Source organism: Cervus canadensis, chromosome 6 (assembly GCF_019320065.1).
Source record: "Cervus canadensis isolate Bull #8, Minnesota chromosome 6, ASM1932006v1, whole genome shotgun sequence".
Taxonomy (NCBI): Eukaryota; Metazoa; Chordata; class Mammalia; order Artiodactyla; family Cervidae; genus Cervus; species Cervus canadensis.
Window position 1 is genome coordinate 89,153,336 of NC_057391.1, and position 18,858 is coordinate 89,172,193.

Genomic DNA, 18,858 nt, shown 5'->3' on the forward strand with positions numbered 1-18,858 from the left:
ATGTATCTCTGAAAAGTACAAAGATATAAGGCATTTATATTGCAAATTCTCCAAGAGAAAATTCTGTATATGTTCATTTAGATTGTCAATAGGTTTGACTATGAGCTTATATACATCTGGATGTTTTTTAAAAGATTTCAATAAAGAGCTAGTGAGAGATAAAATCAGTGGGAATTGGCATTTGTAAAAGGTTTTAGAAGATAATGATAAAAATTGCAAACATAAATTAGGCTTTTCACCACTTTTAGATGTCTATGAATATTCTGAATTGTACTAAGGATGCATCATAAGGCTATTGTTTCACACCCTAAAGTTTTCCTCTTTATGAAAATGCAGAAATAGCTTTCTTAAGAAAGAAAGGATTATTCTACAAAATCAATAGGAGCAAGGGCAAATACCTTAAAAGAAACATACTGTTCTCATTGGGCTAAAAGTTTTATAGACAAATGCAGATTTATATTGGAAGGTAAAGAGAAACAATTTTTATGAGTGCAAGTATTTATGAGTCCAGATGAGCTAAAGTCCTTAGTGGAAATCATTATTCAAAGAAAAAATTCTGTGCTGTATACAAAATAACTTCATTGCATATAATATAGTTTATGTAGAGTGCATTGCAAAAATGTTTCACACAGTCAAATTATATAAGTCCTTGGATAGTACATGTGCATTATGTGATGTTAAATTATAAAAGTGTAAGAATATATATCATTGTGACAGAATTAAACATTCTACCACAAAGTCAAGAGGTGAAGAAGAAGCAAAATAAGAATTATAGACAAAAGTAGAAAATACACTCCAGTATTCTTGCCTAGAAAATCCCATGGACAGAGGAGTCTGGCAAGCGACAGTCCATGGGGTCACAAAGTGTTGGACACACCAGAGAGACTGAGCATACACACAGGAAATACAAGGCGGTGATTCGATATAGTATCCATAGTTAGAGAAGGGATGCTCTGGTGTAAAGTTAGAGTCCTGCTTAAAGACGGCAAACTGTAGATGGAGAACTGAAAAAAATAATGAGAAAGCAGATAATAATAAGCCACTTTGATAGTCAGCTGTATTTGACAATTCTTAGAAGTTGCCATAAACTTCAGCACTGCCATTCAGCTTCAAAATCATTGCAATGACAAAGAGAAAAAGAGAAAATCTCAACAATTAGATCCAAAGCTGTGGCTTAGAGTCACATTAGGGTTCTGGAATAAAACTGAGGGTCTACAGGGCTCTGAAGAAGATTGCTCTGAGTTCCATGTTTGTGGGTAAAGAAAGTGTGGGTAATAGAAAATTAATGAAGCTACAAAAAGATGATGAATTTGCTTGATACACAAAGCTTGAAAGCCAAGGATCTGGGTGGAATTCTCAGGCATGTGAACTGAGGCTAGAAGAAAAAAAAAAAATTGCGGCTATTTTGGTTTTACTTTTCAGTCCATGGGCTTCCATGGTAGGTCAGATGGTAAGGAATCTGCCTACAACATAGGAGACCTGGATTGGATTCCTGGGTAGGGGAGACCCGCTGGAGATGGGAATGGCAACGCACTCCAGTATTCTTGCCTGGAGAATCCCATGGAGAGAGGAGCCTGGTGGGCTCCATCCCATGGAGTCACAGTCAGACACGATTCAGTGACTAACACAACCCTTTCAGTCCACTGGGAACATAGAAAGAGGGAGAACAAATATACAGCTTGACAAAAAAAAAAAAAAAAAATTGATCCAAATATTCCACTAGTTATGTAACTAGACCTAAGGTACTCTCAATATCAATTTTTTTAGTAGGAAGCATTGGTCAAAGGAGGTATTTATACTTAATAAGGGGGAGAGAGTAGTAGATTTACTAACAAATTCAGAAGACATTCATCTGGTCAATGATATCTCATGACAAAAAAGAGAAAACAAAAACAAATGAAAAACCAACCAAACACTGATAAATGGGAAATGAAGCAGAACTATGAATATAGCTGACATTCTTTTAACCTAAAGATTGAAGATAGCCAAAGGCATAATGAGAATCTGAAGGCAAATTTTAAGTTTTATCTAAAGCTACACAATTAAGTTTTTGTCAATTCTGTATTTTATCCTGACTCTATGACCCCACCTTTTGTTGATAAAAATTATAATATGAAAAAAAGCCAGTAGGTCAACTAAACAGTGATTAGCCTTTAATCTGGCCAGCTCTACATTCAAGGAAAATTTAAGGGGATTTGTGTTTCAGAGCAAGAAGAAAAAAAGTCATAAAATGCTCATTTGAACTTATGGGTTAGACACACAGAATTATTTCATCTTGTGGCTCTCTTTGTCCCCACACTAACTGGCTGGAATCAGTGGCAGGCACTAAGTGAGTGATTTCTCGTCTACTCTAGCACCACCGCTTGGAAGGAGACCACCGGAGTCCAATGCCGGGGGCTGTTGTTGCTCAGTCACCAAGTCGTGTCTGACTCTTTGTGACCCCATAGGCTGGGCATGCCAGGCTTCCCTGTCCTTATTTCCATTGAGCTGGTGATGCTATCTAAACTTCTCATCCTCTGCAGCTCCCTTCTTTGCCTCCAATCTTTCCCAGCATCAAGGTCTTTTCCAATGAGTCAGCTCTTCCCATCAAGTGACCAAAGTATTGGAGCTTCACCTTCAGCATCAGTCCTTTCAGTGAATGTTCAGGGATGATTTCCTTTGAATTTCGCTGTTTGATCTCATTGCAGTCCAAGGAACTCTCAAGAGTCTTCTCTAGCACCACAATTCGAAGGCATCAGTTCTTTGGTGCTCAGCTTTCTTTATGGTCCAATTGTCATATCCATACAGGGCTACTGGAAAAGCCATAGCTTTGACTATACAGACCTTTGCCAGTTAGGTGATGTCTTTGTTTTTTAATATGCTGGCTAGTTTTTTTCATAGCTTTTCTTCCAAACAGCAAGCATCTCTTAATTTCATGGCTGCCATGGATTGCTCTCCTGAATTTACCATACCCCCAGAGGGTGGAATTATTTAGGCTGAGGAAGATTTGAACAGAGATCTATGGTTGCTTTAGAGGATAAACCTCAAATTCCACTGTACAACCTATTTCTGAACTTGGAGATCAGTTACCCAGTCTAAGACAACTGCACAATTTAGACAAAAAGTGAAAGAAAGACAATCAAATGAAACACACAGACAAATAAAAAATATCCTACTCAAACTGTTTGAAATTAAAATTCTAAATTCTATAAGTAAATATAATGTTAATAAAAACAGCCATAGGATCACTGATTAGAACATACATTTACTCTAAAATTAAAAAAAATATTATGTAGAACCTAAAAGTAAAATAACTGCAATAAACTCATAATACAGAGAGGCTCATAGTAAGTGGGATCAACTATAGCTAACACTCAGGGGAGAAGTGGTGAATTTCAAGATAATACTTGATATATCCCTTTCCGTCCAAAATTCCAGAGTGATATGATATATTTTATGTAACAAAGAACCAAGTTTGATATTACAATTACAATAAAATATTTGTATAGAAAATATAATTGACATAGCAAATAAAATGGAGCAATATTTGTATAGAAAGAATTTATGAAGAATTTAAGAAAGATAGCAATTTGTAGGTGAAACAGCGTAAGAAACAAGGGGGTAAAATTAAATTAACAACTACACAGTTCATACTAAATTTGCATGTCATCACTATTAAAGAGAAGTTATTGCAACTATCAGAAAGAAACGAGATTATATGCAAAAGAACTAAGTAAGGCTAGCCAGAGATGTCCCAGACAGATGGTAAAAGATAAATATCCTGGGAAAGAGAAGAGAACATAACTCCACAGTTCTATGCCATTCAAACTGTCACTCACCACTGAGAGCAAAGTGTTGAGACACAAAGGTGGGAGTGTTAACACCCCTCTGGCCAAAATAAACAATTAAGGAAGTATGTATTTCAATGAGTATACTAAAAACAGGAGAGAAAAGAGATACAAGTGATGTTGAAGAGCACAGAAAGTGCATATTAGTTAACTTCACTAAGATTGGCTGCAAGTAGTCATCATTACTTTGTGTTTAAAATTATATAAAATAAAATAAGTAATAATGTCAATGAAAAAGAAGACATAATAAGTGGTTATTGTTCAAGAAAAGTTTATGAAGTTCCCTTAGTTTTATTAAGTAAGATGTGCAGTTAACTATGTTTGGGAAAATGTAAGTCAAACCACTAAAATTACTGAAACAAATTTTGCAGCCTTCAGACCAGAAGAGGAAAGACAAGGGATATCAGGAATTTTATCCATCCAATCTAAATTAAAAAGAAAAAAAAAAGGATACAATAACAATAAGTATGTAGAGAAAGAATAAAAATAAAATGGAAAGCATATACAAAATAAGATGTTGTACAATATGTATAATATTTTATAATTATAATATAATTTTATATATTTGCATATACATTATATATACACCTACAGTCACAACAAATATAAAACATAAATTTTCTTATTGAAAATATTATCTGATTGTATTAAAACATTCCAACAATACAAAATCAACTATATTATACATAAAAGTCACATATAAAAAAAACATAAAAGTGAGGTCTGAAAGTAGATATGCCAAGTAAACATCAGCAAATAAAAAAAGCAAGTAAACCAATATTAAATACCAGATAAGAGTTACTTTAAGGGGAAAGTATTAATTTGTATTTCACTTGGCACTCTCTCTTGCTCATTCATGTCCGACTCTTTGCAACTCCATGGGCTATAGCCCACCTGGCTCCTCTATCCGTGGAGTTCTCCTGGCAAGACTAATGGAGTGGGTGGCCATTCTCTTCTCCAGGGCACTTGGCATTGCATAGTATTAAAAGAAAAAAACCACAGATCTCTTCAAGCAGATATGCAAATCATGAATATATAATCATGTAACACCACAGCTTTCAAATATACAAAGCAAGAGTGATAAACTTTCATGAAGTAATTAAGGAATCAGTATCCTGAAGAAGTTAATTTCAACACGTATCCACTAGAGATTGCCAGCCAGAAAAAGTAGTTCATAGATACACAAAAATTTTTAACAAATAACTATAGTATGCTTGAAATTAATATCTATTTATGTAGGATCCAGTCCTCCAAAATGGAGAACATTTTACCAAAAACTTTATATTACTTTATTTTCACTTGCAAATTAAGTGCCAAAGTAAAGCATATAATTATACTTCAGTGCAATGATATTGAAAATTAAAAAAAAAAAAATATGTTTAAAGACATAAATGCAAGCTAAATATTCTACAGGTGGTAAAGGAAGCTGTTGGAAAATTTCCAAATATATATAAAGTAGTACAAAAATAAAAATAATACACTAAACTTTGCAAAAAAAATCAATATAGTAATTAGTGGTAAATTTATAATTTTAAAAGCATTTATTTACTTTAAAAATATTCTGAAAACAAACAGCTAAGAGAAACTACAAAAGACTAAGTTTATAGGAGAAATATGAGGGTAATAATAATAGCAAAAGTGGAAATTAATTTAGTAGAAACACATTAGGAGAGAAAAGATCAATATATTTGTTACTTTAGCAATACTGATTAGGGAAGAAAAGCCATAAACGGATTTACAACAAAAAGGGAATGCAAACTTCATTATAGCAGTGTTTCTTAAAATAATAAAATTATTTTGAATAATTTTCTGTCAATTACCTAATAGAATATTGAGAAAATATAGAAATTATATTGAATGTTCAATCATCAGCCTTTTCACTTACAAAGCACATGGTCAACCCAGATGACTTTACCTTCCAGGAACAGATGTTCCTGATTTTATGCAATTTCAGACAGTAAGTTTAGAAAAAAAGGAAAACTATTCAGTTTAAGTTTATGAGGCCAGTATAAGCTGAATAACAAAACCAGACAAGTACATCAAAAAGAAAAAAAAAATATCGCTATCAGTTTCCATGAAAAAGTCAAGTACAACAACAATCCCAAATAAAATACTAGCACGTCAAGTTCAATATTATACCATATACGTGCACATGTATAGGCATACACCTATTCACATATGCAAACTATATTGTAACAAATTAGTACTTATTCCCAGGAATACAAATAAATGTCAATTTCAGATAAAACTATCATGCTGCATAGAGTTTAAGGGAGAAAAAAAAATGAGCTAAAAAACAAAAAAATATGAAGAATTCATTGAATTTCAATACCTAACTCATAATACAAACTCAAATGATTTCAACTGGAAAGAAAGCTCCTTGTTATCTGATGGACATCTATCAAAAACCTATACTAAACAATATAGTTAAAGGTCCAATTCAGAGGCTAGATTTTATTCATTCTTATTTTGAGAAGTCCTAGACATTGTATTATTTAAATACAAACATGAGGTTAAAAAATAGAAATTGTCTCTGTTCATGGTGCTATATCTTAGGCAATATCTAGGAGAATCAGCAAATTCAAGTATCTAAATTTTTTTTTAAATTATCAACTTTTCTAGAATTAAGAACCACAAAAATATTAACTGTATTTTTAGCATTAACAAATAGAAAGTAAAATAGAAATGAAAAGACTGTATTTATAAAAACAACAAACTATAAAGCGTCTAGAGATAGAGCTTAAAAACAAAATATATGAAACAATAAAATTACCAATAATTATTGAAAAATATAAAAGAAGTTTTGGACAAAGAAATAGCTAGCTATACTGTGCCCATGAATAGAAACAGTCAACATTTAGACATCAATATTCCCAGTTAATTTAGAAACCCCTTAAATAGTATTTTAATAAATTTGCTGCAGATTTATTTGCTGCAAATGGAAAAAGTAACTGAAGTATAATAAATTTTGAAAGAGATATCAGAAGAGGATTTTTATCATTCTAAAGACAATACAAATAGCCATAGCATTATCAAAGCATAGTATTGACAGAATTAGGGACAAGTAGCCGAATGACACTGATTAGGACTGCATATAATATGTATATGCAAAAAGAGGTAGAATTACCACTAGGAAAAGTTACTGTGTTCAAATGAAAATGCTGACACATTCATTTGTTGTTGTTCAGTTGCTCAGTTGTGCCCAACTCTTTGCGACCCCATGGGCTGCAGCACACCAGGCCTCCCGGTCCATCACCAACTCCCGGAGCCTGCTCACACTCATGTCTATCCAGTCGGTGATGCCATCCAACCATCTCATCCTGTGTCGTCCCCTTCTCCCGCCTTCAATCTTTCCCAGCATCAGGGTCTTTTCAAATGAGTCAGCTCTTCGCATCAGGTGGCCAAAGTATTGGAGCTTCAGCTTCAGCATCAGTCCTTCCAGTGAATATTCAGGATTGATTTCCTTTAGGATTGACTGGTTTGATCTCCTTGTGGTCCAAGGGACTCTCAAGAGTCTTCTCCATCACAGTTCAAAAGCATCAAATCTTAGTGCCTGAATTTACTCCCAAATCTCCTCCCATTTTGAAGTGAGTCATGTCAATGTATGACAAAAACCACTACAATATTGTAAAGTAATTAGCCTCCAACTAATAAAAATAAATGGAAAAATAATAATAATAAAGTGAGTCCAAACTGGTTTGAGAGGTGATGTCTTGGCAGAGCTGGGACTGGTGCCACTCTGAGGGATAGTTTAGGTGGTAGAAGTATAGCCAGGTTGAATTTCAGAGACTCAAATTGTTTGTAATGGAAAAGTTTGATGATGAAAACAATTCTCTGCTTCATAAATGTTACAGCAAAATTCAAATACTGCATTATGCTTGTAAAAGTTGTTCTTTCCTTTTTCTAAATTTTCCAAAATGATACCTAGCATCAGAATTTGATCTATCAAATTCTACTACTTTCTTACCCCTTTACTTACCCTTCATGCCTTCCTTCTCTGTCAGCAGCTTAGAAATTCAAGGAGAATGTGGCAATAAACTTCCAAAATGAAAAGACAATGGTAGCTCTACTTATATAAGTGTAAATTACATAGCTTTTTTGATTTTAGAAATTTTCAATTCTTTTTGAGTTTAGAAATTAAGTTGTTCAATCTATGCTACATCATGACAGGTGGCAGTTTTCTATAGAGACCTTAAGGTGTCTTGCTCTAGGTCTGAAAGTTACTCCTAGCCCACTGACCTGATATTGAAATCCAACTCCCTGAGAAATCAGTTAAATTTTAAATGCTTATATCATATGTGAAGCATACTATCCAGGGTTTAAGGATAAACACTATACATTTATAAATAACCTACTGAACTCATTTTTTTTTTTGAAGCAGTGATTTTGAGTTTTAACTTGGAGTTAAATGACCATATTCAATTTCAGATCTGATCTTACACATGTAGAGTAAGTTTTCCTATTTGGCCAGACAACACAATGGTAGTATCTAATATAAACTCCTGCCCAGGTTTGTGAAATCAGGGCTATTTCACATAGGATTTGTACAGCTGCAAATATGCTAGTTGAAGAAATGCAGATAAAGGTGATGGTGAAATGTAAAGAAAAAAGAAGGAAAGAATTCTGTCCCTGGAATAATTCAAAGTTGACATCACCAAGTTTCCTCTTTCTTGGTCCTGCAACCTGTGGGATGAGCTTATTTCTGGAATATAAGTATACTCAAAAGGCCCAGATAAATGATAACCTGAAATTTTAATACTGAAGGAAATGGAAACCCAATCCAGTATTCTTGCCTGGGAAATTCCATGGACTGAGGAGCCTCAAAAACGACAGAATGATCTCTATTCATTTCCAAGGCAAACCATTCAATATCATGGTAATCCAAGCCTATGCCCCAACCAGTAATGATGAAGAAGCTGAAGTTGAATGGTTCTGTGAAGACCTACAAGACCTTCTAGAACTAACACCCAAAAAGGATGTCCTTTTCATTATAGGGGACTGGGATGCAAAAGTAGGAAATCAAGAAACACCTGGAGTAACAGACAAATTTGGCCTTGGAGTATGGAATTAAGCAGGGGAAAGGTGAATAGAATTTTGCCAAGAGAACACACTGGTCATAGCAAACACCCTCTTCCAACAACACAAGAGAAGACTCTCCATATCCACACGGACATCACCAGATGGTCAACACTGAAATCAGACTGATTATAGTCTTTGCAGCCAAAGATGGAGAAGCTCTATACAGTCAGCAAAAACAAGACAGGGAGCTGACTGTGGCTCAGATCAAGAACTCCTTATTGCCAAATTCAGACTTAAATTGAAGAAAGCAGGGGAAACCACTAGACCATTCGGGCATGACCTAAATCAAATCCCTTATGATTATACAGTGGAAATGAGAAATAGATTTAAGGGACTAGATCTGATAGACAGAGTGCCTGATGAACTATGGATGGAGGTTTGTGACATTGTACAGGAGACAGGGATTAAGACCATCCCCATAGAAAAGAAATGCAAAAAGAGGAACTAAAATGCCTCTTGATGAAAGTGAAGGAGGAGAGTGAAAAAGTTGGCTTAAAGCTCAACATTCAGAAAACTAAGATCATGACATCTGGTCCCATCACTTCATGGGAAATAGATGGGGAAACAGTGGAAACAGTGGCTGACTTTATTTTTTGGGGCTCCAAAATCACTGCAGATGGTGATTGCAGCCATGAAATTAAAAGACACTTGCTCCTTGGAAGGAAAGTTATGACCAACCTAGACAGCATATTTAAAAAGCAGAGACATTACTTTGCCAACAAAGGTCCATCTAGTCAAGGCTATGGTTTTTCCAGTGATCATGTATGGATGTGAGAGTTGGACTGTGAATAAAGCTGAGCACCAAAGAATTGATGCTTTTGAACTGTGGTGTTGGAGAAGACTCTTGAGAGTCCCTTGGACTGCAAGGAGATCCACCCAGTCCATCCTAAAGGAGATCAGTCCTGGGTGTTCTTTGGAAGGACTGATGCTGAAGCTGAAACTCCAATACTTTGGCCACCTGATGCGAAGAGCTGACTCATTGGAAAAGACCCTGATGCTGGGAGGGATTGGGGGCAGGAGAAGGCGACAACAGAGGATGAGATGGCTGGATAGGTCACTGACTCAATGGACGTGAGTATGAGTAATCTGGAGTTGGTGATGGACAGGGAGGCCTGGTGTGCTGCAGTTCATGGGGTCGCAAAGTGTCGGACACAACTGAGCGACTGACTGAACTGAGCTGAGGACCCTGGAGGGCTACAATCCATGGGGTTGCAGAGTCAAACACAGCTGAGCATGCACACACATATACATGTTTTAATTCAAGTATCTTAAAAAAACAATTTTTAAGATATTAGGATTTTCTTCTTTTTGAGTTTTAATGATGCACATTTTTGATTCTTCTTTCTCAGAGAATTTATTTCTGCTCTGTTAGTTAACTACTTCTTAGTCATCCTAATTTCAGAATTTTGCTAAATAGCATAGAATAAAGGCAGAACAGAAATTCAAATCCTAAACAGTCTATTCCAATACGTATTCCACTATGCAAAATCTTTTTTCTGATAATGATTCAAAAACATGTTGGCACATATGGGGAAGAAAACTAACATTTCAAAAAACTCTCCCTTTAGTCCCATTTATTCCCATTCTTGTATGAACGCTCACCAGAATTAGTTTCCTAACTATTCAGCTACCACAGGTTCTAAACTTATTTATCATCTTTTATTAATTCTTCAGCCTACTTCAAATTACCTTCAATATCAATCACTTTATTGAAATTACTCATGAATATGTTTTTTTTTTTTGCACTGAAATAGAATGGATAATTCTCAGTCCTCATTTATGTCTTCTTACACCTTGAAATATTTTCTGGTGTCTATTACATGCCATTACATTTCACCTTACTTACTTTTCTTAGGTGCTCCTTTTTGTTCTCATAAAAGTGAATGATTATGCTTTCTCCCCCAAATTTGTATTGGTGGAGACACCAATTTGGATGACACAGGCCTTGGACTTTTCATACTTAGCTCTCTGTGTGAATATATCCAGTTCTAGACTTTTGAATACTCTTTATAAAGTGATCACTGAAATTTTACATGTCTATCTGCACATCATTGTTGGGATCCAGATATGAGTACCCAATCAATTACTCAATATGACTACCTAAATATTTTATATATTTATATATTTGATAGTATATTTTATGTGTTTTATAATTAAAATTAATTTATGATTATATTTATATATAAGCATTTTATGTATGTATAACAGAAAATATCTTTCCTTAAAATGCACGTGCCCCTGTGTTTGCATGTCTGCATGTGTGCTCAGTTCCCCAGTTGTGTCTGGCTCTTTAGAACCCTTGAACTGTAGCCCACCAGGCTCCTCTGGCCATGGGATTGTCCAGGCAGGAATACTGGAGTGGGTTGCCATCTCCTCCTCCAGGGCATCTTCCCACCCAGGGGTGGAACTCAGGTCTCCTGCACTGGCACATGGATTTTTTTATCCCTGCGTCATCTGGGAAGCTGCACATGCCCCCAAAGTAATGCAAAATCCGTGACGCCAGTGGTTTCTATGAAAATAAAACACACTGCCTTTTATCGGGTTGTTCCAACCCCAAACTCAAGAGTCTTACCTGATTCTTTGTTTTTCTTCACCCCTCTTATCCACTTCATTAACAGATCCATTTAATTATTCCCAGAATATACCCAGGCCATTTTCACATCATCTTCGGAGCTACTACCATATTTCTTGCTCAAGTTCCCACAGTATTTGGCCATGATAATTATCAGTAATTGGTCTCCCTGCTTATTTTTTGCTTTGTTTTCTATTGCTACTGTAATAAATAACCATAAACTTATGATGTAACACAGCACTCATTTATGAGCTCACAGTTCTTTAGGTCAGATATACAGGTAGGGCTTACTGGTTTTTCTATTTGGAGTCACAAAAGGTTGAAACATAGGTGTTGATCAAAGTGAGTTCTTACCTGCAGACTCTCATGAAGAATGCACTTCCAACCTCAGTTCGATTGTTGGCAGCATTTAGTTCCTTGTGGTTGTAGGGATGAAGTCCCAGTTTTCTTGCTGCCTGTCAGCCACAGGCTGCTCTGGAAACCCAAGTGTATTGCTTCTCACTTGGCCTCTTTTATCTTTAACCCAGCAAAAGAAGGTCAAATCCTCCCCATACTTTGCATATCTTTGAATTGCCCTTTTTGATTAACTCTTTTGCCATGTAGCAAGATAAACACAGCAGTAATGGACAAAGAGCAAAATTATAGGGCCATCTAGAATTTTGTTTACCTACTGGTTCTTCTACTCTTGCCTCTCATCTACATTATTTACTATTTATTTAGGAGTCGAAATGATAATTTCAAAGTATAAAATATATGCAAAATTTTCCTACTTTTAGTCCTTTATGTCCTTTCTCAACTTATTGTCCCTGAGCTCCAAAACCATCCTTTTGTTTTCTCTAATTACTAAAATTCTCATTGGATTATTTTAAGTTTGTAGCTGGTAATCTTTGTGTACTTTGGCAGATGACAACCTCTCTGAGTTTAGGTTTGATCACCTATAAAATTTTATGTGATATGGTTATTTGGGGACATTGATAACACACATATGTGTGCATGTGTGTGTGTGTATACTTGAAAAAAGTGAAAGTATTAGTCTCTCAGTCGTGTCCAACTCTTTGTGGCCCCATGGACTATAGCCTGCCAGGCTACTCTGTCCATAGAATTCTCCAAGCAAGAAGACTGCAGTGGATAGCCACTCCCTTCTCCAGGAGATCTTCCTCACCCAGGGATCAAACCCAGAACTCCTGTGCTGCAGACAAGATTCTTTACCATCTGATCCACTAGGGAAGCCCATATGTGTGTGTGTGTGTGTGTGTGTGTGTGTGTGTGTAGTGATTAACAAATGACATACTTTTCAAATAAGTCACCCCAATCATCCTATTTCCATATTATCTTCCTGGGACCAGTCTGCTGACAATGATGACTACTTGCTCACTCTATCTATTGTCCAAATGGCTATGAAGAATGAGCTATCTAAATGGTATATATTATATTGGGAAAAGACAGATATTCCTTTCAGTAAACACAGTGATTACAGTCTAAAGTGCTGTTGTAAACCCTATGAAAAGCACAAAGACAACACAAGTGTTACATTGTGTCCTTCAGGAGTTTGGACTCTGGTGGTAGTGAATGAAATTAGAAATGTCATGAAATAGGATTGACATCTCGCTATAAACAGAACTATGGTCTCGTTTCAGGCAATGGATATGTCTGTCTCCAAAAGGCGTCTTCTCAGATTTGGCCATTTATTTAATTTTGATTTGTGGTGGGAGAGATTGTCTGAAATGAGATTTATTAGCGATGTAATAGAATAAGCTAGGTACTATGAATATGCCCTACTGTTTTCCCAAAAGAAAAATGTTATATGAGCTTAAACCACCATTGTAGACAGTCATTGGAAAACGATGATTCTAATTCATTAAATATGTTTCTCATAATTGCTATTTAGTTAATGACTGCAGTTAAATAAGACTATCATAAGACACACTATGTCAGATACTAGTTAATTTAAAACATATGTTTTAAGACTAAGCAATTATAAATCAAGTTATTCACCCCCTAAACTTAAATAAATATATCCATGATAACTCACTTGTACATAATTAACAAACAATAATTACTTTAGTAAGCCTACATTATAAGGTCATGCTAATATAAATAAGGAACAAAAATTGCTGTGTTGAACTTCCCAGCTGTTATTTATAGTTTTAGATTTTTCACATTGAATTAAACATAAAATAGGATAAACTTACTTGTGATTGCCACATTGGAATTGAGTACAAGAACTAAGCTTATTCACAACTAAAACTCTTAAAAGAGATGCTAAATAGAAGCATGTGATACACAGATTTAGTCTTTAGATATTTACTTCTATAGGCCCCTTCATCTTTAAACTTTAGTAAAAATGTTAGCAAAGTTGGTTCTTAAACATAATTATTTGAAAGGAGAAATTTGAAGCACAATTTCACTTTGGTTTGTATGCTTTGTATTCATTCAATAAACGACAAGAAGCCTTGTTACTGACCTTGTGACCCTGATTTTTAACCATGAAATTATGTGTTACTTCTTAAAGGACATGGTATTACTACAGTGGTTAAATTCATTGGATCCTTCAGAGGATGATTGCAAAGCATAGCAAATTGCTTTTATAATAATAGGTGGCATAATTGAAACAGAATCATCATTCTCTACCCACTCAGGCTATTATGAATCCCTCTTTGTACTTCCCGACTATCTCGATATAGCCCTATATTATAAATGATCATTATATTATGATCATATCATTGCTTGTGTATATTATCTACTAAAGTGTCAGTACAAGGACCATGCCTATTTACGTATTTAATTTTAGTGCCTCAAAATGCATTATCACAATCTTAGTAGGCACAAAGAATTGCTTATTGGATGAATTTTTGAATGAAGCATGTGGTCGTCTCATTTGTAAAAAGGTTGCAAATAATTTAAAATAGTTTGTCTCAGTTTTTGCTTATACTGAAGAAGGTAATTAAATCAATAAACTTCAGCTTAAAATATCTAGAGTAATGGGGCTTCCTTGGTGGCTCAGACAGTAAAGAATCTGCCTGCAATGCAGGAGACCCGAGTTTGATCCCTGGGTCAGCAAAATCCTCTAGAGAAGGGAATAGCTAGCCACTCCAGTATTCTTGCCTGGAGAGTTCTACTGACAGAGCGTCATGGCAGGCTACAGCCCACAGGGTCACAGAGAGCCTGACCTGACTGAGCGACTAAAACTTTCACTTTGAATTTTCATCTAGAGTAATATTGTTCAATCAAGTCACATCATTTTGTCAATCTTCTAACTTTAAGTTTGACATTGATTTACTCATATTTCTAATGTCTTTGCATTCTTTGCTTTCTTATATTATTTCACATGCTCAAAAGATGGCTTCTGGATATTCATGATTGGAGGAGCTTGACCTCGGGTAGGGTGTTTTGATTAGAAAAAACTGAAATTATCCAGGGTATTTTCATGAGGAAAGTATTAAGCAGACTGGGCTTCCCAGGTGGCACTAGTGGTGAAGAATCTGCCTGTGAATGCTGGAGACACAAGAGTCATAGGTTCCATCCCTGGGTCAGAAAGATGGCCCTGGAAGAGGAGATGGAAACCCACTCCAGTATTCTTGTATGAAAAGTTCCGTGGACAGAGGAAGCTGGCAGGTTATAGTTCATGGGGCTGCAGAGAGTTGGATGCAACTGTGTGACTGAGCACACATTAAGCAAATGAAGAATTTCTGTTGTTTTAATAGAAAGATTTATAAGAATATTTAGGTGTTTGTTTTTTTTTTTCATGTTGCTCATCAGGGCTGACAAGTTTAAAAAAGATGAAATAACTTAGGGGATAAATCTTCCTTAAATAAAGATCATATTTAGCTGAAGTAGTCTTTGTCTTGCATTCTTTGGAACATGAATATAGCATGTGGAAAAAATGAATCTCATATTGAAATTGCTATTATTACAATTGCTGATAGAAAGATACAGAATAGCAACATAATACCTTAGTCTGTCATTATACTCAGATCTAAAGATCTTCTTCACTTGTCTGCCTCCGGAATTCTCTCTAATCAAACTGGTGCTCAGTATTAGAAATCAACCAATCTTAGAAGCTACTTTCTTGAGAAATCTCAGTTGCTCCCATTACTTAATTGATTCAAAACTCCTCTGATTTTTGACAACATTTTTACTTAATACTTTTCAATAAAATCAAGTTAATTTCCCACAATATGTGAGTATGCACCATTAACTTACGTTTGAGTGAGCCTAACTACAGTTATCTTGCTTGATTCTGCACTCAAGCCTCCACTTACAGTATTTATTTCCTTATTGTAAATATTCTTTATTCTCCTTCTATGTTCTGAACTCTCACCTAGCCAGTGATAACCTATTCAAATCCCACTCTTCATTTAAATAATTTCCCCATCTGTCTGACTTGAATTTTTTTCTTCTGAGCAGCTGTATTCAGATGCAGGTGATTGACACAAATGGTTCTCAGTGTGTTACAAAAATTTCCTGAAGCCATGGAATTTTGGGGTCTCTCCAGGTTTCTTCCAGATATTTATGAAATGCTTTCTAATTATTGACAATTAGCAGAATTCATAATGACCTGTTAAAATCAATTACTATTAGCACTGGTAATTGGCTGGAAATAGAAAAAAATTCTTGTGTAGGACTCATGTTTATTAAAAACACACACGTGCTCTCTCTCCATATGTATAAAATCTATATTTATGGGGCAAGGAAGAAGTATGTTTAGTTGTCCCAGCACTACTTAAGTCATGTTAATAAAGAACACTTAAAGGAGACTTTTGTTCAAATATAAAGTTTTATCATTACAAACTGTCCTGGCTTTGTGATTTTAATCAAATAATTTAAAAATGTTTCTCTTCATGTAGACCTGCTTTTTATCAAATTCAGCTAATGATATCATTATGAATGCATATATAAATTAAAAGAAAAGAAAAGAAACTTAAAAGATGTTTTAGGTTTCTTGTTTTTATTTGAGGTAAGTTGAAATATCAAAATTTTAAGCAAATATATGATTGTATCACTGATATCATCATTGTCTTAGTATAACTGCTATCAGAGCTAATAACATTTATTGTGGGCTTGCTACACGCCAGAGTCCTCATTGCCTTACCCATATGCTATTTTATTTAACGTGCCTGTCTATGAGGCTGATAGTATTGCTATATTACATAGATAAGGAATAAAACAGTGAGAGAAGTTCAGCTTTGTGTTCAGATCACACAGCCAATAAGTGATGTCTATGAATTCAAACTAAAAAATAGTTATAAGTTATATAAATTTAGATTACTGTTGTTATCAAAATAATTTCTGAAGTTCCCAGAGGCACCACTTAGAGGCAAGACTTATTCTGTTTACTTGTCTCAGGAATACATCTGCCACATGTGTTGCTATGATGCAAAGAATGAGAACAAATACCTTGAAAGTTCATACTATTGATAATTGTCATCTGGGCTGTGAAGCATACTGTAATAGTAAAAGCAATCTTCTTAAGAGAAAACTATCTGTAATTGTTGATTTGATTAACTTTTCAAGTCTTTTTTTTCAGTTGTACTTAATTTTATTTTATTTATTGAATTTAATTTTATTTTAATTGAGATATAATTGACATATAACATTGTGTCAGTTTAAGATGTATGTTGTTTTTGTTGTCGTCCGGTCACTAAATTTTGTCTGATTGTTTGTGACCCCATGGACTTCAGCACATCAGACTTCCCTGGCCTTCACTATCTCCTGGAGTTTGCTCCAAGTCATGTCCATTGAGTAGGTGGTGTTATCTAACCATCTCATCCTCTGCTGCCCTCTTCTCCTTAAGGTGTATAACATGTTCATTTACTACCTTTATCCTTTGAAGTACAAATTCCACTTTTGCATTAACTGACATCTCCATCAGGTCACGAGAACATTTAATATCTTGTACCAGCAACTTTAAAGTATAAATAGAGTGTTGTTGACTATGATCACATTACTATATATTAGATATCCAGAAATTATTAATAAACTTACCCCCTAAGAAATGCTTTTGCACTATCATATAGGTTTGGGCTTGTTGTTTGTTAATTTACATTTGTTTTGATTTTTTTAAGCTTTTTTTTTTTTACATTGGCATATAGCAGATTCACAATCTTGTGATAGTTTCATGTGGATAGCAAAGGGACTCAGTCATTCTCCCCAGAAACTTCCTCCCATCCAGGTGTCACATACGCTGAGCAGAGTTCCCATGCTGTAGAGTAGGTCCTAGGTGATTATCCATTTTAAATACAGCAGTGTGCAAGTGTCAATCCCAAACTCCCTATCTCTTCCTCTTGTTTTTCCCCGTCATCAGTTACACGTAGTTTTAAATCCTACTTCGAATGTATCTTTTGATGGACTGCTAATCTTTTAACATTTCCGGAGCACCTGTCACTGCTTGCTCTCTAGATATCATTGGAAACCAATGATACTTCCCTCAGAGAGGGACCACCTCTCTGTCAACCATAACTTCCCCATAGGAGCTGTGCTATCTTTGCTTGACTCCCTTGCCACTGATTTAAATTATATGGGTGTCTGAGACCATAGATAAACCAATCAATCCCTTCCCTGGGACATTGAGATGTAACTGGTAAATCCATACAGGTATCAAAGCAATATTTTTTTTTCCCTTCAAGAGGCCAATCTGCAGAAGGAGAAAAACATCTAACATAGAGAAACAAAGAGGGGGAACAAAATTCTGAAGTCATTCAAAGTGCTTGATACGATATTCTTTTAGATTGAAGTGATCTCTTAGTCTTGACTGGTCTTCACCTTTGAACTCTGCCTCTTATTCCATGATACCTCTCAGTATCCTAACAATATAAAGCTCTTTTCTTGTCCTTTCATTTTTAGCTTTAATTTTGTCTTAGTCTAACTGAAACAATTTTTTCCTGAAATAGTCCTGGTTATTTTAAATGGTCAAATGAACATCTGTGTTTAGTGTTATTCAAGTCCAGATATCAAATGCTTAATAAAAGCTTATTACATTGAATTTCATTAAATTGTTTCAACAGAATGCTATGAGACTAACTAGGATTGAAGAGGCTGAGGGAGAAGAAGACCTACTAGTTTTCTTTGACTTATAACTTTCTTTTATTTCCCAAATAACCTTAACGGAAAGGAAATTACAAGCTTGTATAGAAAGACTCTTGACTATTTTTACTGGATTGTATTGCTCTAGCTCAGCAGTAAAAAGGAGTCTTTCAATCTATTAGGGGAAGAAAAAAAAAAAGACAGGAAAAGAACTGTTTGAACCTGAACGCTTATACAAAACAGAAATTGGCTTGGCCTGTTCACTCAAATCCTGATGCTTTTATTGGAAATGGTTTCTTCTGCAGTAAGTTCTTTTTACAGTTGCTGAGCTTGGACCTGCAACTAGAGACACTTGGT